Source organism: Gallus gallus, chromosome 1, assembly GCF_016699485.2.
Source record: "Gallus gallus isolate bGalGal1 chromosome 1, bGalGal1.mat.broiler.GRCg7b, whole genome shotgun sequence".
Classification (NCBI taxonomy): domain Eukaryota; kingdom Metazoa; phylum Chordata; class Aves; order Galliformes; family Phasianidae; genus Gallus; species Gallus gallus.
In genome coordinates, this window is record NC_052532.1 from 166886501 (window position 1) to 166911902 (window position 25402).

The 25402-nt window shown below is 41.5% G+C and overlaps 1 protein-coding gene across 16 annotated transcripts in view; it reads right to left on the reverse strand.

Moving 5' to 3' along the window:
- ENOX1 (ecto-NOX disulfide-thiol exchanger 1) overlaps positions 1–25402 on the reverse strand; it is a 366488-nt gene that overhangs the window by 215463 nt on the left and 125623 nt on the right. For 3 of the 16 annotated variants that reach the window (XM_040657734.2, XM_046898706.1, XM_025146789.3), the window contains exon 1: positions 44–106. The exons of 12 other annotated variants lie outside the window; for them this stretch is intronic. The gene's annotated coding sequence lies outside the window, so the exon portion shown is untranslated. Of the gene's footprint in view, positions 1–43; positions 107–9260; positions 25154–25402 lie in introns of those variants that run through there. One more of the 16 variants, XM_046898679.1, reaches the window with a different exon arrangement.

A 25402-nucleotide genomic window follows, 5' to 3' on the forward strand; every position in this document is an offset into this window, starting at 1 on the left:
GTGGTGCACGTTGACCCTGTGCCTGTTTATTTTATTTTCTTACCTCATATTGCCAGCAAGATGATTCTCTTGCGTTTTCGGCAGCAGCACTTAACACTGGATAATCAGCAAGAGAGTCACATTGCAAGAGCTTATAAGCCACATGTGTTTTGCAAGCTGGAGTTTGGTCACTGTCGTCATAAAATGAAAACAGACCAGGTGTAGAAAAAGGCTGCAAAAATTAGTTTGGAAAGAGATTTTCTTTTCTTTTTTCTTTTTTTTTTTCTTGAAGGGAGATTAGAGGAGCTTAGATTGTTTAGTCTAGCAAAATGAAGAGGAACAGCTGAGAGGAAGGTAAGGGAGGATATGTTTGCTCTCTATTAATTATTAATTAATACTCTATTAAATATTAATAAAGAACTATTCAAGATAAAAGGTAATGGTGTCACAAAACAAATGGATAAAGGTTGTTCGTGAATATATTTAGGCTAGGAATGCAAATAAAGTTCCTAACCATTAATTGAGTTTGGAAACAGCTTTCCGGTGGGAAAAGTGGAACGGAAAAGCCTCGAAGACTTCTAAGATGAATCCTATATGAAGAGGCTGGATGTCTCTGAATGCCATGTACCAAGCGATGGTTCAAGCTTTACATCCCAAATATGATCCCCTTTCATCTCCTGGCTAGGGGGAGATGCAAAACTGTCTGTAATGTCCTTTCCTAAATCTGGTGAAAAGGAAATGTCTGAGCATTTACTTTTCTGAACAGAGGTATGAAAAAACATGGAATGTTGTTACTGATTTGTTATTTGCGTTTAGTAAGATGAAATCCACTTTAAGCATACCTTGAATGAAACCTCTGAGAGGTCATCTCACCCATCATCAGATGGCTATGCCATTTCATGGCTACCACCCTGGCCTGGCTTTGAACCATTTCACTTTGAAACTTATTCTTAACATCTTCAACAGCGCAGTTCTCCTAATATCCACCTCAAATACATGGATCCCTCACCAGAGGCATAAAAATAGAGATGTGATTACCATAGCAGTGGGGGATGTTCTAAATATGGTTTTCAAGAAGAAACTGTTTAAATCTGAACTGTAGTACCACACTGACAAGCTTGCCTATTAAGCACTATTGTGGTCAATGCTTTGTCACAAGTACACAACTGATATCTTCAATACAGAAGTGACATTTAAAACACACACACAAAAAAACCAACATGTTCATCGCAAAACTTTGTTTCCTGATATGAGTCATCCAACATGAAATCAAAGATTTATTTCCAGTGTTGGGTCAAATGCACTCAGGAATATAATCACATCAAAATACAGTTCTGCTATGCTCCGTTGGAATAGTCTTCATCCGTATTTAATTTCTGCATGAGAAAAAGTAGAGAAGTCAAGCATAGAAGGGTGAAGTACGCCAGAAAGATTTAAAAAAAGAGATAAAAAAGAAAAACTTTCACTAATAATTTTAAAGTAGAATGCTATGAAAATAAATGTGTGCGCAGACACCCAGGAAATGGACCGCGATAGTGTGAAGAATGTAGGAAATCTTTAAGGACTGAATCTCAGGCTTAATCCCATTTAGAAAAAAACATATTTCTGTCTAATAGCAGTTTTAGAAACCTCTTAGAAGTTTTAATAGTGTTCCAGTGAGAAAAGAATCCACAGAATGAGTCAATATGTGGCATTTATGTGACAGCATTATCAAAGGGCTCGTGTACTCAGGGAGTCTTGCAATTGTAACTTCCCCAACCCCAGCAAGCGGTTCTTTCAGAAGAGGGTTGAGGGGCACCATTTCACAGACAAGAATGATTTGCTCACATCCCCCTTCAATCTCATTTGCTTTCTGGTTCAGCAGATGGCTACAAATCATGCACAAAACTTAAATGAGATAAAGAAGCTCCACAAACAAACACCAGCTTCCCAGGTTGGCTGTGATGACCCCTTGCCTTTCTGTTGTTATTACTTAAATTCATTTCAGTTGCACCACATCCAAGTCAGCTGAGTCACCAGAAGAAATCCCACATTTTTCTCCACTAAAATGGTTTTTCCCTTATTTTCTTTGGTTACAGACATATGAAAGTACTTATACAGGGTCACCACCAGAGATTTGCAAGATATGACTCTCCTCTGGGAAAGCAGCTCTGTGAGACTCTTCAGCTCATGACACTGCCTGGTGTTCAGCAATTTCAACAGCTGTAACTGGAAGTCCAGTGGGTAACATCAGTGGGAACCCCTCCACCCCTTCCCCCCCAAAAAAGAAAATGCAAAAACTATTCCAGTTTCTCTATTTTCAAGAGAGATTACATTTTTGTTTACATTTGTTCTGTGTATAGGCCCAGCACAAGCATTATCCGCTATAAATAAGGCAAAACCAACCCTTGCTTCTGAAGCAGCATTGCTGTACTGGGATTTCTGACTGAAAAAGATGACGGGTGTACAAAATGAATGCAGCAAGTTGCTAAACTCTGCTTACAGACCTGCTCCCTCTAGAAACCGCAGATGTATATTGAGATGGACAGATTCGGCAGGCAGAATAGAAACCCAGCAGTCTGCAGAGCCTTCCTATATTATATCAATTGTATTTACATGGACAGTCCAGTGAAGCATGTCACTAAATGTCTTAACTGTTTCAGTACTTGTCTCTGTTGAAATTTGCTTCCTCGCTACAAAGAAGTGGGTTTTTCATCTTGTGAAGAAAACTGATGCAATTAAAACAGCTCTATTCCAATAGCAAGGGATGTGCAACTGATTGCAGGGACCGTCGATTGATTTTGTCTGTTTGTTTGTCTTAATTGTCTTCCTTCGGATGCCTGATTGTGATTTAATGTCAAGGTACTCAGAAATTAATGGGATGATCATGTGCTACCCTCACTTATAAAGCTATCAGCACTGGGATTGAATTGTGGAACAAAAAAAGAAAACAGGAGAAAACTGGGCAGTTACAATGAGATAAAACAGAGCAGGTCCTGACCCAATTTGCCAGGTTAGGGTCTAACCACAAATGAAAAGAACCATTTAGCCACCTGCCAGATATTTCTGAGTCTGTATAAAAAATGACTGCTCTCCCTTACTTACTAAACCGTTAAGTTAAACTAAAATACTCTGTGCTGACGAGTTTCCAGTCAGGATCAAATGTAATTGCACACTGGCCACTGTTTGTTTTTAAACGACTAAAATACCAAAGTAATTTCAGGAACTCTGCTGGAAAATGGGGTTTATAATGAAAAATATTTGCTGACCCATAGAGAAATGAGAGCATGGCTTGCGTTCCCATTTTTCTTTCATGGTGCTTGACAAATTGACACACAATTGTTAATTATGGGCACTGAGCACCCCATGATTATGCATAAAATATTCCAGCTGATTGAAGCATGAGTCCAATAGCATTTGCAAGAAATTAAGTAGTATTCTTACAGATACTGAAGGCTATGAATTTTGAATCATGATATAATTAAATTTCTGAAGTAGATATTCAAAATGCTCCTAATTTTTACTTAGCATTTAACCATATTGCAACTAGAGAGGGTGCCCTGGATAAATGCTTTGAACACAGACTTCAGCAGCCATTGTATGGCACAAATCTTCAGATTACTGAAAGTATTTCAAAAGAGTGCAGTCATCAATACTTATTTATGTAGGGTATTTTTCATTTTTACTCGAAGATGAAGAAAACAGGAAAGTAAGTTTCACTTTGGAAGTATCAAAAAATGGGAGAACTCAAATACATTTCAGGTGAATCCAATGAGGCCAAGACATACAATTCTTACTATAATCTTAAATGAAAGGTGTCTGTTTAAATTAAAATTCAAAATAGAAAAAGGAAATATAAATTTGTCAGAGTTTTCATTCCACACCTGACATTTCCTTCATGTCAAACGTGGCACATTGGCACTGAGGGACATAGTTATAGGGCATGGTGGTGATGGGCAGATGTTTGGATTAGATGATCTTAGTGATCTTTTCCAATCAATGGTTCTATGATTCTATGAAATAATAGTAACACACACTGTGTTTTCACATGGTAATGTTAAACTCTGCATATTATTAATCTACCTAACTTTCTCAGCTGTGGAAGTTGTTCCTTCAGGCAAAATTCTTTCTTTGGCAAGGAAATCTGAACATGGTATTCAGTGGCTCAGCCAGACATTACTAGGCACACAAGATAGTGCCCTGGGAAGTCATGGGAATGCCTTGGATAGCCATTTGAAACTCAGTTTCTCTAGTTCCTTAGTGAAGACCCTGGGATAACACGTGTCCATTCCATAACACAGCTGGTCAAATTTGCCAGAGGTCACCAAACCCTTTAGGTATGAGAAGTATGAATGAAGATAATCACTCTCCCTCCAGAAATGTGCAACCCAGCTTGTTTGCCTGGTATTGCTCAGCTCTGAGCAGTGACTCAGCTGACAAAACACTTCCAAAGAGAACAAATACAGATAAGCTGCTCAACAGTCAAGAGCCTTATATTCAGTGCAATACATGTTTCTAGTGCAAGCTGAAGATATAATTCAACAGTGCTAAGATAAACTCTCTCACAAACATTTTAATATTCCTGTGCAGATAATCTCCCTGTGGATCCCTCCGCCCTGAGGCAGCTGCAAAAGATTCCGTCCAGGTTCCCTGTGCACTGTGCTGAGTGCTGCCCACGGCGCTGCCCAGCAACAGCCCCAGCAGCCTTGTCCTGCTGAAGCATAGAGTTGTAAGCGTGCACAGGGAGATGCCAGGACGTGGAGAGCTTGTTAGAATTGCTGGAAATGTTTCAAAACAAGCCGTACAGGCACCAATGCACCTCTGCTGCAGACCGATGTTCTTCTGCGGAGGTTTCATCACGGTCGCATTATCAATAAAGCGTTTCCCTGCTCTGCATCGCATTCTCAGGTGCTCAGAACTCACAAACATGGCTGAGTTTTCAAAAGAATTCAGTTTGCATTCCCTTGTTGCTTTTTTTTTTTTTTTTTTCCAAATGAAAGTAGCATCTTTCAGCAACGCGGAGCTCCCCACAGCTCCCTCATCAATATTTATAGGAGGACTTCTGGATAGCTTAACCTTCTCTGCCGTATCCTTTTGAAACCCCTGGGTGTACACTCAGGGCTTGGGGTGGAATCTGAACCTTTCTGAAAAATGGTTCCTGCTGTGACCTCCAGGCATATTTGAAAACAGTCAGGTAATCAGATATCTCCCCGCTGAAGCCAGTGAAAGCACAGCCATTTATTTCAGAGGAGGTAAGATACAGAAAGTAATGAGTGTTTGGGATGAAAGAAAAAGAAATTCTGCTTTCCAAAGAGTTTCAGTTGAGCAAACTGTAGTATTTTAACTCTTAACAAGCCCTGCTGACACAGTGTAAAGCACTGGATACATCACAGAGAAGACTCAGAGGGATCTCATCAATGCCTGTAAATACCTGAGGGAGGGTGCCAGAGGCCAGAGCCGGGCTCTGTCAGTGGTGCCCGGTGCCAAGACCCAAGGCCGTGGGCACAAACTGGAGCACAGGAGGTTCTTCTGTCTGAACACCAGGAGCCCTTCTGTGCTGTGCAGTGACGGAGCACTAGCACAGGCTGCCCAGAGGTGTGGGTTCTCCCTGGGGATCTCCCAGAGCCACCTGGACGTGGCCCTGGGCGCCCTGCTCTGGGTGTCCCTGCTGGGGCAGGAGCTGGAGCAGAGGGACCCAGAGGGCCCTGATAACCCCAACCATATGTGATCCATGTTGGTCTATGTTGTTTATATGTAGTATCCTAGGAATGTCTACAGAACATAAGCAAGTAATTCATAGTAATTCAGTTGATGTTCAGAAGGGGAGAATGGAGGGAGAATGTGCAAAATGCACACAAGCTGGGAGGAGACAGGAAGGAAGAAGAGCTTCCATGCTTGGCAGTGGCTTGGCAAGGAAAGGGGAGGAGAAAGAAAAGAGCAAGGATGCATGGAAGTGGTTAAATGTAACAAATATGGAAGAAATCAGACATATGACTGAATATCAGCACAATGTTTTTGGTCAGTAGTTCAAAAAACTACATAGTATTATTTTTTTTCATTTTGCTCTATTTGAGAACTTTGAATGACTAAAATAAACAAGCTTAGAAAAACACTTATTCAGACTGCAGTCTGTTAAGATCACTGTACGGCTGAGCCATGACGGGCCACAAAGGCAAGTGTTAGTAAGAGGTTTGCAACATGCAGCATCAATTTGTGAGAGCAGGTTTGAGGAAAATGGACTCAGGATCAACACAGACACAGCGAACAACTGTCCACTCTGTCCTGCATCAACAGGAATTAGTTTCTATCATCAGTTTAATCCATGGAGTTTACTTTGTTGGAGTCAGATGCAATCAAGGCAAGGCTGGATGTGGCTCTGGGCAGCCTGGTCTAGTGGTTGGTGACCCTGCCCATGGCAGGGGCTTGAAACTAGATGATCATTATGGTCCTTTTCAACCCAAGCCATTCTATGATTCTATGATTCTTAAATCTTCAGCTATTTTTAAATGCATGTACACAGTTGAAGGAATTCTCAGCATGAAATACGAATATTTATAAACATAAGTCACGCCATCTCCATGTCTCAGCTCATTTTTCACTGCAATTTTTACAAACCGTGAGAAACATTTTATCTATTTGTAGAAAAATCAGATTTTATTTTATTTTTCTGTTGCCAGTTCAACATAATTTCATTCCCCCTTATCCTGGAAGGCTGGGCTGAGACCAAATCCATCATTTCTTCACTTGCACTGAGAATAAAGAAAAAAAAAGCTTTAAAATTCCATCAATCCTCAGCCCATTTCCAAGGATAAATTTCTGTAAAGCCAATGTAATATGAGTGTTCTAATAATTTGGAGCTTGCAGATCCCTCTCCCCTCAGTTAGCTAACAGAGTGTTTCAGCACCAGCCTGCATGGAGACCCTCAGGGTGTGAGGCCAAGGAGAAGATCCCTTTTTATACAACCCCCCTGGTCAGTTATGTAGACATGAGAGAAATAATTGCTTTGTGTGCAGAGGAAATCTCAGCAAATTGAAACTGAAATAGATGAAGCACAAGGGGGAAAAATCCAACCTTTAAAGATGAGAATTTCACTTTTCTCTCCAACCTCTGGGGTAAAATATCTCACAATGTGATTCTCTTTACATTCTAGTCAGTTTCCCCCTATAGTGAACTACATCCTGAAACACCTCGGCATCACATAGAAACATAGAATGGCCTGGGTTGAAAAGGACCACAATGATCATGTAGTTTCAACACCCCTGCTATGAGCAGGGTTGCCAACCACTACACCAGGCTGCCCTGAGCCACATTCAGCCTGGCCTTGAATGCCTCCAGGGATGGGACATCCACAGCCTCCTTGGGCAAACTGTTCCAGTGCCTCACCACCTTCTGAGTAAAAAACTCATGCATTCGTTTCCTCTGGTTGGTACCCAGCCTGTCTCAAACACACATGCATCACTGTAGGATCCACATGGGAAGCAGCATTTACAAAAGGCACAATGAAAACGTCTGCAAGTGCTACATACAGTGGAATTATGGCCACTAGAAAGAAAAGGGGAAAAAAAAACCAGACAGGTTATGAGGAAAATCTGTTGGTATGGTCGCCCTTAGGATCGGCAGTCAGAGCATAAGAACCCACAATCTATAACAAAGAATAGACACTCAGAGAGAAGGAAAGGAAATGAGACTTGAAAGATAGCATTTTAAAATAAATCGCTTCTTCTTAGATCCGAATTAAACCCAGATGATCACTTTAAGTTAATATCACAACGCCGCAGAAAAAGTGATTCATGCTTTAATTGCCATAATATTATCATTTACAAAAGCTACAGACGAATGGTAAATCGGATTTTGTGTACATCCTGAACAAGCCAATTAGTACACAGCCTATCTCCTGCAATCACTCTCTAGCCAATTGCTTCCCATAACTTTTTTCATAAAAATCGTCTGCACTCATGCTTCTTAATGAAGCAGGTAACTAGTTTTGCATTTCCGTAATTTGGTTCCTTCAGCTAGAAAAGTCTACACGTTTCAGATCATCCCGTCTTCTACTGATTTCCTTCCATGCAAATGAAAATATAAATTTTCCTAAATCATGTTCAGTGCCAGGAGAATAGGCACTTAATATGCACATGACATTTAGACATGAGTGAAAAGCGTAACGCTGTTTACAGACACTATCAATAAAACCCTCTCGCTTTTAACTTTAAAACTGCTGTAAACCATGATCACTGCACCTGTGAGTGTATTTGTTGGATATGACAGCTACACCTTTCATAGCTATTGTCTGAATCAACTTTCTCCCTACATTTGTCCAAAAGAAGAGAAATACATTTGTTTTGACTGGTTTGCTAATCTCTTGCAGTTTGCTTCCCATTCCCCCTACATTTGAAGGTAAAAGTCTGTGGCTGGAACTGTTTCTGAAATTCTAAAATGATCCCACAGAAGTCTCATGGAAAATATATTTTGATTTTTTGCAAATTAATTTCCTCCAGAGATCACTAAATCCTATTCAGCTCCAGGAGGGAAGTCAGTAGTACATGTCCAATTAAAAGAGCAAAAACAATACGCGCTGAATATTTGGATGTATGTGATTAAAGTCCATGAGAAATTCAGCAGTCAAATTTGTTTATTTATGGATTCACATGTCAAATGCTGAAAAACAAACAGCACTGCAGAAATCGTGATCTGTTCACAGACAAATGACAAAGAAATGGGGCCAACCTAATAAATTATTTCTTCGCCGCATATAATTCACCCTATTCTACTGTGTCCTCAAGCAAATATCCTATTGCTTTCAGTCCACAGAACAGCTGTTGAACTGCCTCCTGGCTGTTTGCAGGAAGTTTGTTTAAATGAGGAGCGAGAAAAAAAAACAAATTTCAAAACAAGAGGCAAAAACTGTAAGTACTCTGCTCTTTAAAGAATCCTGGACTCATTTTAATAAACTACAATAAATCGCTTTTTCTTTGCTTGATGAATCTTCAGTTCATGAAGTGTCCCATTTAGCATTATTATTAAAATAGACTTCATGGCTTTTAATTGGTATCCTTATCAGCCCCAGAAAAAAGAAAAAAAAACACATTTTTTTAATAAACTGGGAATGGACTAACTCATTTTGCTAATTTCAAATCCATGCTGTGTAGAGTAGAACTCAGATGTAATTTGGCTTATTCCAGCCTGGGAGGGAGACATAAGAGAAGGAAAAATAAATGAAAAATGAAAAAAAAAGAAAAAAGAAAAGAAAAGAAAAGAAAAAGAAGAAGAAGACTAAGAAGGAGCTATAAGAAAATGATTCTTACCAAAAATACAAACTGTATTTTGGGGACAAAGGTATGCCAAGTTCTTCATCCAGAAGAATGTCCTGGAGGCATGTGGTATTGTGGTTGGGTTCCCAGAAGATACAAGACCACAAGCAGAGCTGGGGCTGTGTGTGCAGCTCCTTAGATGGAAACACAGATGAAACCCCACAGAGGAGGAGCAGGAGAGGCAGGGGAGATTTACTATTGCTCTCCTCCTGCTCCCCTCTGCCTCGCACCATCTGCTCAGCAGAAGCTGTCTGTATACCCTGATGTGCTGGAGGGTCAGGAGGGTCATTTGAGCAGATTGGGGTGCTTCTGGGCAGAGAGGATGCTTTACTCTTTTTACTTGGGTCAAATTCACCTTTCCTGTCTGCACTCTGCCACAGGGGTAAATGCAGCCAGAGGTAAATACACTAGCTAGATGCCACTGGATTATTTCTGGAGACTGAGAGCTCGGTGCTTACCATCTCTGGTTGCATCCCTTCAATCCCACACCTGCTCTCAGCACTTTGGGGAAAAAACCGGTCAGCAGAACCACAGGGATACAGGCTTTCCTAAGCCTTACCTCTTGTTATTCAAGGCCATCAGCAGGATGTGTGCCTGCGCTCATGCTCAGGCTCTGTGCAATCAGCTGCACAATGGCCAATCCCTGCTTTCAAAGTCTCACTGATTGACGCATTATCTCCGCCCAAGCCTCCAGGATTTTACTGGGAGAGAGGATGGCTGTGGGGAACAGAGCTTGCTGTATGCCATTTTTAAAAGCCACTACAAATGCCAGAACACAGCGGTGTGTCTGGGCTCCAAGCAAGCTGTGAGCAGACCCTGAATGTGTCAGGTGTACGAGCTGCAATTCTGCAAATCTGGACTCTTAGGACACCCCCTGTATTGCCCAAGCACGATGATAAATGGCTTTTTCTGCAGCAATTATCCTTGACCTTTTCATTCATTCAGAAAATAGCATCAAAGTATAACAGGTTTCTAAACACGCAGGAAGGTTCCCACTCTGTCTGCCTTCTTCCCTGCACCGCGGGGTTTTAATACACCTACATGGGACTAGATGGCCTTTGTTAACAGAGTTAGAGGGCTCTTGTTAACGTAGTTAGAGTTTTACCCATTAATTTCAAGTCTTTTTTGGAAAGTAAGGCGTAAAGGCTTCACTCCTTGTGTATTCAACCAGCTAAAGACCAAAGACCACAGAGTTCCTTGGATATTAAGGAAATCTGTGATGCTTCTACACATCCTACAAGATTTTCAATAAATCATAGAATCACAGAACCACAGAATCACTAATGTTGGAAAAGACTTCTAAGATCATCCAGTCCAACCGTCCAGTATTGCCCACTAACCACGTCCATCAGTCCCATATCTACAGGTTTCTTGAACACCTCCAGGGACATTGATTCCATTACCTCCTGGGCAGCCTGTTCTAAAAATACCTAAAAACACAGGGTAATTATTAATGAGAACTTTTCAAGCTCTCTACATTTCAGTATACTTCATTGTATGAGGGTAGACTCAGGAAATAAGGACTCTTGGATTGTAGCAGTTGTCTGAGTTTTGCAGTTTGTTTCCATGAGGCTTGGCTTTTAATGCTTATAATCACTTCCTTCAGCTTTGAAATCAGTGCCTGGATGGGGAAACAAACACTGTCACCTTCACTCAGAGTGCCTGCTTTGGGCTCACCTTCTTTCAAGAGAAGCCAGCTTTTCTGGGAAGTCAGATTCCTGCTCTTACAGTGAAACCTGGAGGAGAGGTGGGGTAGAGGGGGAGGAAGTGTAAAAAGCTCTTTCTGTTTTCAGAGGTGACCTACATCTGCTTCCTCCTCCATCTCCGGTCTCTGCACTAACAAAAGGAGCACAAGCCATGCAGCATGGAGCAGGTACCAGGCTATCCTACAGGGAGTGATGGGGAGGACTCACACAGTGCTGGTGTTTGAGGTGCAGACACACAGATTGACCATATCAAGCCCTGCCAGAGGACAGTCAAGGAAACAGTGTAATTTCAAGATACTTCGGAGCACAGTTCCAACAGACACCCATTCATCCCCCAGGACATTTCGTAACAGAGGCAGTACACGGCTCCCAGGTGGACTGGGAATACTGTGCTCTATCTAGGAGCTTTACCCAATATTTCCATCCTTCCTTGTTTAAAAATAAATAAATAAATAAAAATAAAACCAACCAAAGCATCAGAAGTAGTACAATAAACATTCATTTCACCAAAGCAGCAGAGCAAATAAATTACAGCAAATAAATTAATCCAACCACCAAAGTGTGTGCTTGTGTAGGCCAAGTACATACACTTGCTTTTCCTAGCTTGCTCAGATCCAAAGCTAAATGAAATAGCACAGGACAAGGCTAACAGAATGAAATTATTTTTTTCCCTGACATGTAAAACTGCCAGAGTTTTCAAGACATATAATCCCAGTTGGTGACATCTGACTCTCATATTTGGAATGATATATTGCAGAGAATTCATCAAACTTCATCCTGCGTTTGGTTTGGGATTTATTCTTTTTTTCCCTTTTAAGACTTAGGGCAAAACCAAATGCTGCTGAGTCTTAGCTTTAAAAAATGAAAATGTCAAGGTTGAGAGTGAAGGCCATGTCTGATACCGAAGTTTCAGAGCTACAGGGCAAAGAAGAAATGTAAAAAGAAATGTAGAAAAATACCTGGAAGCATAAGCCCCTGGCACCTTCCCCCCATCCCAGAGGAGCTGAGAAGGCAGGCATGGTCTCTTCGCTTTCAAAGCAGAAAGCCCTTCATTGGCTACCTGTGAATTTTGTTATAATCCATTTATGCGATCAGCTGAACTTGCATAGTTCTGTGATTAGGAATGGCTCTAATTGCCTTCTTCTTACAGGACAAACACTTTGCTAAGAGTTAATGAGAAAACCTATTTTGTCACTGTTTCTTGGCCTCCATCTACTATTTGCCAGCATGCACCTGTATCAGAGAAATGTGTCATGGATGAAGAACTGGACAGTCAAGGGATGCAGTTACCCTCTCACATTGGAATGTTCCTACACAAGATGTTAACATGTGGCTGAGCAGTAATACAAAACATGTACTGCACCACCCGCTGTGGACTGAAACATGCAGCCTGACAAACTTTCTGTTACAAGGACTTCCGTCAGCAATGTGAAATCAGGGAAACTGGTTTATCCAAGGCACAAGCCTTAAAACCAGATGACATCTGTGATCACACCCACCCCTGCAAACATCTTCCCTCTATGTCATCAACAAATGCTACTAGTGTCACAGCAGATTAATTCAAGTCTAAATGTCAAGGGCGACATTTCTCGCACTGCTGCATCCCTCTGATTTTGTCTACTTGTTCACTTAGAAAGGTATTGGAGCACAAGCTTTACTAAGGCTCCCTAGAAACTGCACTTGAAGGAGCAAGGTTAAAGCAAAGTTTTCAGGCTTCTGTGTGAAGTAATTCATAGTAGATGTACTGAAGAATTTCTAAATGGTGGCTGGTGATTGTCCCCATGAGTAACCCACTGTTTTGTATTTCTAAAGCTTCTACCTTCATAAAAATCTTCATGTTCAACAAGCGTGTCACATACGTGCCAAAGGATGTAAACCAGACTCATTCCTATGCTGTTGCAAGTGAAAAAGAGTACTAACCCCATGGCTATATTTATGACTTGCTGTAAGGTAGTATTGTTCCTTAACAGGTGCAGCTTTTCCCTCTCTGAGGAGGACTGCGAATCCCTGCCCTTCAGCTAGCATGGTGGTTAACTACGGTGAGCATCTACTGGGACAGCATGCCTGTGTTATACCCTACTGCTTCTCCCTGCCTCCCAGTCTCATGTCCTTCAGGACTGCGATTGGTATTTTCCACCTCTGGCGATATTTTTTACTTGATTTTACTGTTTGCCTTGGGGAGGTGATGTTGTTTGGGTTTTGCTTTTTTAATTTCCTGCACAAATTCTGTTTTCTTCTGGAATTTTTTAACATCTCTATTTTTTTTTTTTTTTCACTTTTATTCAGTATTTACCAGGGCCACGCCTGTGACTTCAGCATCAGGAGAAAGAAAGGGAAGGTGTAGCAAGCTTAAATGAGATCTGAGAAACTGCCAAGCCATAGACGTTGGAAACAGCAACCATTTATGTGCGCACAGGCAAAAGAGCCCAAAGGAAAAAAATACATATAAAGGAACAATTTCTTAGAGCTTCAGAAGCACTTTTCCCCCCAAAGAATTATATCTAGAGATCACAAGCAAAGCAGAAGTGAAATCCAGTGGCAGCAACACCTGAACCCTAATGGACCATCTGAGAATAGCTAGCCCACATCAAAGCCCTGCGTCTCCACTCCTGCTGATGGCTGAGCTGTCTGGAGCAAACCTTCTGCAGGCTAAGATGCACCCCGAGCCCTGCCTGCTCTGTGGATGTACTTTTTGCAGATTCCTTCCAATTATCGTCTCTCAGGTGCACCTCTCACTCTCAGCCCTACTTTTAAATTCTTATCTAGGATCTCATCAGCTCATGTCTCAATTACTGCAACATCCTTTTTCTGTCCACTGACAAATTCAGTCCTGTCCTGATGGTATATTGATCCACAAGGCTGCTGCAGAGATCATTCCCCAGTCTCACACTTCACTGTCATTTTGTTCATCTTCAAATTCCTTTTCCTGTTATACCAAACAACCAGTCCTCACTTTCAAGGACTCTTCACCTTATTCAACATCAAAAGGTCAGCTCACGCATCTGAATAGTCCACAGTTTCTGTGTCCACTGATCACCTGCCAATATTTCAATGACGTGTCTTTGTAGTGTCCCTGAGAATTGAGTCTTCATTCGTGAGATAGCCTTTGAAAAAGTGTAATATTTCCTTATTGCAACACTTCAACACTCTTCAGAAGTACCTTCTGGCCAAAAGAAATCTTGGAAATGGTCATGCTACAGGTGGACTCAAGTGGCTGTTTGTGGCATCCTTCTCCTAAAGATAATTACACAAGGAAGGAGATGCCATGCCATAAGAAACTTCCAGAAACATCAGACGAAGCCTCTGCCCAAAGTAACAAAGAACAAGTTAAGATATCACGTGTCACAAAATTGAGTCTAAAATCAGCTCCTTGTAAGGCTTTCATGTGGATACAAACTTTTCCTTCCCTATGCAGCACTTGCCAGAATCATTTCTTTGTCTGTGACAGACACCCTGCAACAATGCAGCGGACAACTTCCAACAGGTCTCTGATGAATTGTCACACAAGAACCTAATAAAGAATCTAATAAGCCATGGCTGACTGAAGCATAGTGTCATAGATGAAAAATGGCCATGAGAGAGAATAAAAGAATCATGTTTAATCACTAGCTTCCACCTTGGAAAAAAAAAAAAGAGAGAGAGAGAGAGAGAGAGATTTCATAGTTCTTTGAGATTTCCTCCTGTCTTATGGCATTCCATAAATATACTACAGAACTGGAAACTGGAAAGCATGTGCATGATGAGGACTGTAAGATAATGAAAGCTACCGGGAAGTTATTTTTATCGTCTAAGAGGTTTGTGAGAGACTTCAGAGAGACCTAAACTAAGCTAACGCAATAAAAAAAGAAACGTCAGTGCTAGTAAATGCCAAGTGATACATAGTGGAGGACACTGTGGAAGTACCAGCACACATTACATAGCTCAGCATTAAGTGTGTCAGCTTTCAGACCAGGGAAAATGCTTGTTCTCTTCTGTACATCCCTGATGAGACAACATCTAGAATGATGTGCCCAGTTTCGTGCCTCCCAGTACAAGGAAAGATATAGAGAAGCTGGAGGGAGACCAGTGGAGACTATGAGCTGGTGCGAATGGCACATAAGCAGAGCTGGATTAGACTAAGAGTGAAGCCAGACCCCTCTTTGAGTGTGCAGTGAAAGGAAAAGAGTCAGCAGTGGTAAGCTGTGCCACTGGAAAGTCCAACTGGACTCACAAAATCTCCTCTCTGATGAGAGCAATGCAGCAGAGACCAGAGGGGCTATGGTGTTGCCACAGTTAGTTTCAACATTCAATAGGACACAGACCTGAGGGACCTCAATTAACTTAGAGGTTGGCTCTGCTTTGAGTGAGCACTCAATCTCTCGAGGACTATATCTCTCAAGAATTCTCTTCCACATCAATTAATCCATGAGTTTTTGAAATCAGAAAAGGACTCTTAGAGCCACTACACACAGTCAAGATAGATTTCTGGTCATATAGAATTAAGACAAAAAGTTTCAGAAATGGTTTAGATGAGTATGTCTAAAGTATCCAACTTGTTATGTGTCCAGACTATCCATCTGCATCCCGTTCTGACTTCCCAGTGCAAGAGACATGGATTTACATCCAAAGGACCACCAAGATGACCAAGTGATAGGAGCATCCTTGATTTAAGGAGAGGAAGAGAGAAATGGGATTGTTCATCTTGGACAAGAGAAAGCTCAGGAGTATCTTCTATGATTCTATGATTGTATTTTACCCACGCAGATAAATGTCTGAAGCAGGTAAAGAAAATGGAGAGAGACTCTTTTCAGTGGTACCCAGGAACAGGAAAAGAGGCAGTGAGTACAGACTGAAATACAGAGAAATTCGTCCCTACTTAAGAAAATAAGTTTTGTTTTGTTTTTTTTTTTGTTTGTTTGTTTGTTTTTTACTGCCAGTGTGGCTGAACATTGGCACAGGCTGTCTGGAGAGGTTGTGGCATCTCCATCCTTGGAGAACTTCAAAACTCGATGGGACAAGGCCCTGATCAGCCCACTCTGGGTAACCCTGCTTTAAGCAGGGCAGTTGAACCAGATGATCTCCAGAGATGCCTGCCTTCAACATTTCTGTGATTTTGTGATTCTATACATATTAGACAACAAGAGTGTGAAGATTGTATGATTACAGGAAATTTTGCAATAGAAATATATGAAGCCTCATGTTTCGTGGCTCTAGTGTGGACGTTTATAAGAAATTTCCACATTCCTTTCTGACTCACTTTGCCCTTTTTCCCTAGTCACATTTATGGTCAAGACAGAACTGAAGGACTCCCAGATTATGTGTAAGTGCCTGTGATTCTACATAAATCCCTTCATTTCTTTCCCTCTCCAGACAGTAGTGTGAGGTTCGGCTTGGAAAGACAGACATCTTGACTCCAGAGAAAGTTCCCATCAGCAGGATTCCCAAAGATATGGACAACATAATAATAGAGAAATGTTTACGGTCCACTTCTTCTCTTCACAACCATGTAGTTTTCTCCTCCCCCTTTCTGTTGCAGCAAGTGCTCACGTGGCAAAACAGCATTCAGAGAAAAATATAAGTTTAGGTAAACATATAGCTGCAAATTCAAGGTCAGAAGAGTGTTCCCAGCCACCTCTCTGTCCTCTCTCACAAAGTACTTCATGCACCAGGAAAAATCACGGCAAGATTGCACATGCCTGAGCAAGTAGATTATGATAGGAAATGTTTGCTTATCTTCTGCTTTACAGCAACACACATTACAAATTGTCTGGCAGCTACTCACTCATTCACCCTCTCTGTAAATAACTACTCAATACAATCTGATAGAACCATGTGAGTCACCAAAGTCTCACTGTGATTTCCTTCATGTGACCGCCAGGATGGAAAGCCTCAAGGGCAAGCATTCAGGTGGGGACAGACTGGTGGGTCCTCCTGAAGGTGCACTGAGTTTCACCCAAGTGAAAATTGTCAGACTGCTCAATGCAGGTGCTTCATAATTATTATGATGTCCCCCTAGGTGACTGGTTTGTCGGCACTGCTGACAAGGAAACCAGGTCTGTGTTCCAGGAACACAGAGAGGTCAGGACCACACAGTAGGAGGCTGTGTGGCTTCTCTCTTAAACCTTGGCTTCACTCCAGACATGACAGAGCATCTCGCCCAATCCCTGGGAATGCTGATACCCAGGAGACCACAAGAGAAACCCATGCCTCTTTGCTGGCTCTCAGTCAGAGCAGTCATTTGTCCCAAAGCCGAGAGCCTGGAGCAGTCTCTGGTGTATTTGGTTGTATTAGAGAATGTGTTAATTACAGTAATAATGCAACTAATATGGCTTAGAGAAGAGAGTCTCAAATGGTGCTTACAATTTCCTGCTTTTCCTTTGTATGCTACCTAAACAGGCAGCTGATTAGAAATCAGCAGACATTTAGGTATTTATGTATTTAATTTTTGTTAAGTGGCCATTTACATTTCATGTGTCTGCAGTTTTTTTTTTCCATCTTGCACAGATCCATTTTCTCTACCTGGAAAAGAGGGGAAGGTAATTTGACACCTGCAATTTTCTGTGTTTACTGCAGCTTTTCAGATTGTGTCACAATTATACATATTTTCTAATTATGAAATCAAAATTTGAGAGAAAGTCTCTTATGATAGAATACAAAAACAGCTCTGTGTCCTAAAAGTTTTCATTCCGTTCATCTTAAAAACAATAACAGAGCCGCTCCCTCTTTCCTAAAATGTTGTCCTGTGCTGCTGACCTGAAGGTAACATCCACTGTCTCTTCTGCCCATGAACCTCACCTCAAAGAAACAATTCTTTTTGTCATGTTTTTCTCACTTTTTCACACTCATCTACTTTTTGACATAGCCAGAGGAGAAGACAGTTATTACAGCTATTGCAGGGAGAAAGCAATCGTGTCTGCAGTCACTGCAAGTAAACACAATGCCCCACCGTAGTAGACAAAGCAGGAATAAGAACACATCTCATTTGGGGAAATTAAGCATTGCCATCATGATCTCTTAGGCTTCCTCAGCTGAGACACGACTTGGAAAGCATGCACTTGACACAATGTTTTCTGGTAGTTGAAAGGGTAAGAACTGACAAGGAACTACAGTAGTTGAGAATTAATGTCCGTGCAGTGCCAGGGTGTGAAGAGATGCTAAGAATGAGAAAAAGAGCAATTCAGACTCTCAGGAAAGGATAACTCCCCGAGCAGAACAATATATTTCTTAACCACTGACACCCATTGACCTCCTTCCTTTTAGCCTGTAAATCTTGCCAACCATCCTGACCCATAGAGACCTTTGGTGGAAACACAGTAATTTAATTCAGACGTAATCCATTCTTTAATGATAGCGCATGCAGGAAAATCCTACATGAGCTTGCCTGTACATGTAATTAGCACATCAGAAGAATAAAACAATTAATCTCTTTCTGACCAGTTCGAGGAGATAAATGTTTGTTTAATCCAAATCAGAAAGTCCCTTTTTTATTGTTTTATTTTGTTCCTTCTTCAAGCCCAAATAACAACATATGATTACTGCTGGGCAAGAGGCAGCATTGCCATCCCGGAAATGCCTACTAAACCAAAAGAATCTGCATTGTGGTGAAATCACCCATTTCAGTTCTTGAAGATTGTTGTGGTAAAGCAGCAACAATTACCCTTCCCACAATAAAAGCAGATAGTCTGGAGCTTTGGGAGCTCATGGGAAACCATGGGAAAATATGCACTGAAGTCTGCAACCTGCCATCTGCCATCACACATCTCCAGCAAGCACCTCTGCACAAATTTGCTGGAGCTCCCAGGACAGCATTTGCTTGCAGGTTGTGAGCAGGAAGTCCACAATGGATTAGATGGATCTTCCCACAACGGGAAATCGCATGGCAGCTGCTATTTTTCCCATTTCCTTTTCTTTTCCTTTGAGGAAAACATCTGTTTCTCGCTAATTCCGAGGTGAATGCAGCTCTAAGCTGGCCAAGAGGACTGGGCGGCCGTGGTTATGTGACACAGCATAAGACCCTTCCCTTCACAGGACAGTGCGGACAATATCCTTCTGGAGCCTAGTGAATAGCCTGGTGAATGTTTGTCAAAACTGATGCCAATGAGAATTTTCTCTGACAAGAAACTCATCCCTCGCACTGACCAACTCTAAAAGTGACCTTTAAAAGCTAAGAGAGAAAACAATGTCTTTGGGAGTACCGCCTCTTCATCTCACACGAATCTTACATTTCTTCCAGGAAAAAAAAGAAAAGAGGAAAAAAATCCCAACCATGTTGGTAATATAAAGCAGTACGTCAGGCATCTGTGTCACGCATTTCAGAGATTTTGGAATTGGTGCAAATGACAGGCAGGGGATGAGAGAGAAAATGGTTGTAAAGGCAGCACATTGTTTCAGAAAACAATCTATTAGCATAAGGCACGTGTGAATGCGAAATGACTCAGAGAGAGCTGCACGTGGAAAGCCCCACCGCAAGTGAAATGCGAAGAAATATCTCCTAGCCATTTGGGGCAGCAGTTGACAGGTAAGATTTCCTGTAACAGGGATGACAACATTGACCTTTAGAAAATTATCACCAGATAGCACAGAAAAGCTTTCCTCTGTTTATCCTTAGGGGACTGGGAGCTGCACACAGAGAGGATGCCAAAACAAGAAAAAAACCTGGAGGTTTTTTCAAGTGTCCTGAGGACCTATGTACACCCTGAGATGATCAGCTTTGAAATAAAGCTCCAGGAACACAGGAACAACACGCTCACGAAATGTCCTGATTATTACAAACAGCAGCACTCTGCAGAGCCCTGCCTACAGAAAGGGCTCCATTAATTCATGTTAATGGAGTCGCCTCTCTCCAGAGGTGATCTTTGGGCAGGCTGACAAATTAAAGGGGAGATTTGTCCCCTGACACCAGGAACCTCTGCTGCCTGCACACACACACAGAAAACAGGAGAGGAGCGTCCTGAAATTACAACCAGTGGCAACCTCTTTTAACAATAGGCAGTCAGGCATATGGGTTTCAGGAGAAATTATATTAATTACTTGTATGGATTCTGCTTTACAGACGAATTAACAATTCCATTTTGCGCTGTCTGTAGCTCTAGCAATCCTCGCAGCCATTAAAACAAGCAGTGAAGGAACATCGGCTGAACATCCCATTTTAGCAGAGAAGGATGAAGTCCTGACACAGACAAGGATAGCACAAAGGATTGCTGGCATCTGGCTACCTGACTACTGAAAGGAAGAAAGTTCTGAAAAGTATTCTCATTAATCTGCTTTGCTCTTTTTCTTTGTAGGTATCTTCTGAAGAGTAAGAACTCCTTTTTCTTTTTTTTCCCCTCCTGGTGATGAGAGGCTTGCCTAAACCTGCCCTTTACAGCAGCATGGCAGAAACTAGTTGCTATGTGCGCTGGTACCAGTGACCCCTTGTGGAAGCAGATTATCTTCTCTTGGTTCATAAATCTACCTGTCAACCCTACCTGGAGAGCAGACAACTCATCAGTATGGATTACTGAAACCACTTGCTGCAAAAATAAAGCTACAGCAAGATAGATTAAAAAATAAAACAAAGGCCCCCCTTGGGATGTGACAAATCCTTTACCCCAAGCACAGAAAAGAATACAACCTTGAAATGGGGAAAAGTGATCTGCAGAACCAGATGCTGAGAGAGAAATGCAGGGAAACAGCAAAGGGACTTTGGCGGTGATTCTTGATCCAATCTGGTTCAGAGCACAGATTTGCTTTATGGCTCATATTTATCACAGCCAACAATGCTGAAACTGTACATTTCAAGGTTGCGTCTATATTTCAATTCACAGATCCCCGTGGTTAGGGGATTTAAAATTCTGCCATAAAACCTTGGTCAATGTGACCGTGGGCCATGGGCGCTTTCCTCCCGCTAATGCAATAACGTAACATTTTGCTCATGGCAATGATGACTTATGGGTGGAACCAATAAATAAATAAATACATACATACATACATACAGAGAGGGATAAGACAGACAGACTTCAGGTAAGATAAAAAAGTCCCCTTCCCCATACCCCCCCCCCAAAAAAAAGAAATAAAAAAATATCCAAGACTAGTTTCTAATGCAATCTACAAATTCGAAACTGCGAAACTGCTCACTCAAATGTTAGTGAAAAAACAACTTCGATCCACCCTATGGAGCATTATCTGGCCTCAGAAGCTATTTCTGTAGGCTAGCAACACCTTTATTCTATCACATTATTTTCTGTTCCTGAACACCATGCTTTTCAAATTATAGCTCATGACACATAGCTCTGTAGTCTTCTGATGGAGAAATTCAGCTAGCCCTGTCTGGCTAGAAGGAGAATGGACAATTAAAGACGCAACTCTCCAGGAAGGACAAAAGATTTATGAAGAAAAAGGTTGGTCTGAGTATGTAGTCTGGGCACATTCACCTGGCTCTTTCTGTCCACCTCAAACAGTTGTCATTTTCCCAGCGGTGCATGTGCAGAGACATAAAAATGAAATTTTATTGTATTAATTAACCAAGAATGGTTAAATATATAGCTTCGGGGCTGTATGTGCTAAGTCAGCACAAGTCCACCGTCTTTCATTGGCTTCTTAACTTACCTCAGCCAACATTACCGCCTGTGACACTACAGACAATCTCAAGTTTCCTGACCTTTTCAGCCTGTGTGATAATGTTAACATAAACTTAAAGGAACTGTCATTTCTCTTTGTGAAAACCCCCTTTCTCTTCAGATCACAGGATTCTGAATCATAGGGAAAAGAAGGCAGATTTTTCAGTTGCCTGCAAGAAAACGACAACTGAGGCCGATCTGGTGCATGTGGGGACATCTTCTACTATATCCAAAAGGAAATATTTGGTTCTAAGGGCAGATTAATTGAAAGTTTAGCTTAATAAAACTAAACTTCAAATAAATATTAGTAACATTTAGACTGTTCTCCGTATATATGGTGTCACTGTCCAGCTCTTCAGGAGCTTCCTAACATCACCAGACTCATACCCTCTTTTTGGAAGACAGTAAACTTTATTTGCCTCATTTTAGAGAACAGGAATACACCAAGAGGTTAAATGAATACGTCAAAACCACAGATACTAAAAAATGCAACCAAATGCTGCTTAGCTTCACCAGCTCATGTCTAACATGTTACCGTATCTCCAGAAAAGTGCTAAAAACACCTACTCCTGGATTACAGAAGTATTAAATGATTGGTGATTGTGCAGGGAGAGGAGACATATATATATCTCATAGGGCAACAATCAGCCACGCATCGGTGGCTGTGTTACCAGCCCAACATGTCTTCTTGCCCCAGAGCAAAAATAAACTAAAATATTTTACTGTTTCACTGAGGAATCAGCTACCCCAAACTCATTTATTGAGTTTTAAATGACTCATTTATTGGGGCATCAGAGTGCACACAGATCGTATCTTGCCCTGTAAACATGTTTGTAGAAATGTATTCTGTAATGGTAGCTGTTTGTCACTATACCAATGCAGATGCTGCTTTGTAGGTTTCGTTTTTAAAAAAAAAAAAAATTGAACTTCATTGAAGCAGCTCCCTTAGTATAATTTAATCACCTTCGTTTAATCTAATTTTTAAGCTATTGACCTTAAATTCAGATCAACCCCGAAATAAAAGGCCTCTAACAGAGATGTTTGTACTGCATCTCACACAAGAGAAAGAACATATAAGCCAACAATGGCAAAACAGAGCTCAACAGGATGTCCTTGCTTTGAAAATTTCATCCCTGATGCACACTGATGCACTTTTATCTGCAGTCATCTTTTTTAAGGGATCCAATCTTAAAAAGCCTTCCTCTTGCAAGCAGCTTGACTAGTTCATTGGAAAAGCCCATGAATATAAAGATGTCTTACGAGCAGAGGCTGGAAGGTGGGGTATTTATATATTATGAGCACAGTCTATAGGCACAGATGTACGCATCTGATTTACCTCACCTCCTACACTAACGCTAGTTGTGTCACACAGCCAGATAAGTGAGGGGAATGATACCCACACACAGCTTATCTCAAGCCCAGAATTCCTCCTGCTGGAGACCATTTTGGACAGCCTTACTCTCAGCTAGCAGCACCCTGGACCAGGAACAACCCTGCAATGTGAAAAGGACAACCTGTGAAGGAAGGCATAGCACTCCTTGAACAACGCTATCAGAAATCAGCTCCACCTGGGAGCACTGCACATCCTTCCTGAGAACCAAGCATTGGAGATGAGGGACAGCACGTAATGCACTAAAGCCAGCACCGGCAGCCCTCTGGCCAAATGTGCTATGTACAGCCTAAAAGCTTTCATGGCTGCCTGAGTCCATTTAAAATAAAAGAAGTCAGCATAACAACCGCTTTTTCCTTTCCAAGGGAGACCAAGTAATCTCTCAGGTCAATTCTGAATGATGGAGAACAATCTCATTTCACCTGAATGCATGCTGCACCTCCAAACTTCCCTGTGGTTCTCTCCCCATTACTTACAGCATATAAAAAGGGCAATTTAACTGAAGGAGTTTATATTTGGGACTTTTTTTTCAGTGCCATTTCTAGAAAATAGCAGATGTTGGTTAATGATCTTTAGACATTAGATCATAAAGCACACTCATTTCAAAGACTGCAATCTCAGTGATTATTTGTATATCATTAAGCAAAGTCCTCAGAGCAAGCTCAGTACACCTCCTTATTGTTTCATTTAAATACAAGAGTATCAGATCACTTTTTATTTTGTATTTTTAAATTCACAGGATACAGATGAGGATTTTCCCTTCCCTTCATTCCCTTTCTCCAGCAAAGCAATATATAAGCACAGTGACATTACCAAGTGCAACATTTCTCCAGATTCACAGCACCCTGACACAGAGCAGATGACAGATGTCCACACTGAGACACTGGACAAGCATTAAAACTGGATCTTACGAGTTTCCTTCTTCATGAAGCCACACAGCATGCTGGTCTCTGTGAGCCAAATCATTTCCCTTAAACCCCAGAAATAGAATCTGATCGTTCAGTTGAAAGGGAAGATAGATGGGCTGGAGTTATGCTAGCATGAGTGTACCCAAGGGGGGTTGGTCACACCATGATGGCACATCAGGCACACCTGGGGCTGCCCACTGGCTAACCATCCTTCCACACTTGCTGCAAACACTTCACAGCTGGGTTGGGCTAGCAGGGAGCAGAGGCGGGCAGGGAGATGCTGTAACTCACACAGACCCCCAGCCAGCAGGAGCAAGGAAGCAGAACTGCCTCCTGGGGGTAAAATGTCTGCTCTAACCACTGCTGGTTTAACTCAATTTAATAACATAGCAATTGTCTGTGCTTTCAAATGCGTAGGATGTATATATGTGCAACATATATGGAGATAGGAAGTCTTACCTGTATTTATATACCTGCATTTATATCCATACACATCTATATATGCATACACATTTATTATTACTAACATACATAATAGTACACATTAAATACTACAATACACATGTAAAGTAAGATCTTATCTCAACATTAATGCAGATTCATTTTTATCTATCTATCTGTTGGAAACATTATGTAGGCCTCAGATTCATTAGAACCACACTTTAAAAAGTAATTACATAATATATGCTGGGAAATGCCTAGATACGTGACAGATAAATTAGTTTCATTCGAACACATGTAGCGTATGAAAGAAAGTAATTCAATAAACGTTGTGGCTCTCATCCTGCAAAAGCATATGTGAGTCCCAGGGAGATCAGTTGCAATAACTCAAATTATTCATGGGCAAAAGTGTTTGCAGATCAAGGCTATATATACGATTTGGTTGTTACATTATGCTAATTTTGAATCTACTATTTCACCATAAAATCTGACAAGGCAGAGTCATTTATGAGACATAAATACAGAGAATTGAATTGTAGAGAGTTCTCTACGTACATAACAAGATCAATTATTAATTAACATTTGGGGACGAAGACACGTTGCCTAAGAGGAATTATTTCAGGGCATCTATTGACAGTGATGACCATGGGATGGAGTCCTTTCTGTCTGCTCTGTGTTGGCCTCTGTGACATCCACCCCACCTCCCAGGAAGAGCTACGCCCTGGGTAGTATGTGCCACACCACCCAACCCTCTGCAGTGTTTTGTGAAAGGGACTCCAAGGAGCCTCGCTGTCCAAGCCTTGCTCTCATGGCACCAAACACAGCGAGTCGCTTCCACCTCGTTCACACCGGACTTCTTTCCCCCTCTTCAAGGATTGCTCTGACCCCTTCTCCCCACAGATCCCTGGTAGCTGGAACAAGGCAAGCCCATGCATCATGTAGGCCTCATTAAGGTAAGATATCACCTCAACCCTTGACTGCTACTGCAGTTCAGGTAGAGAATTACCTTTCTGCCTGTCAGGTTCTGTGATGATGCAGTTTGCAGAACTCTGCTGGTCTTCATGAAGCTGTACAGATTTAAAACTGTGAGGGCCCCACTTTATATACTCAGAGC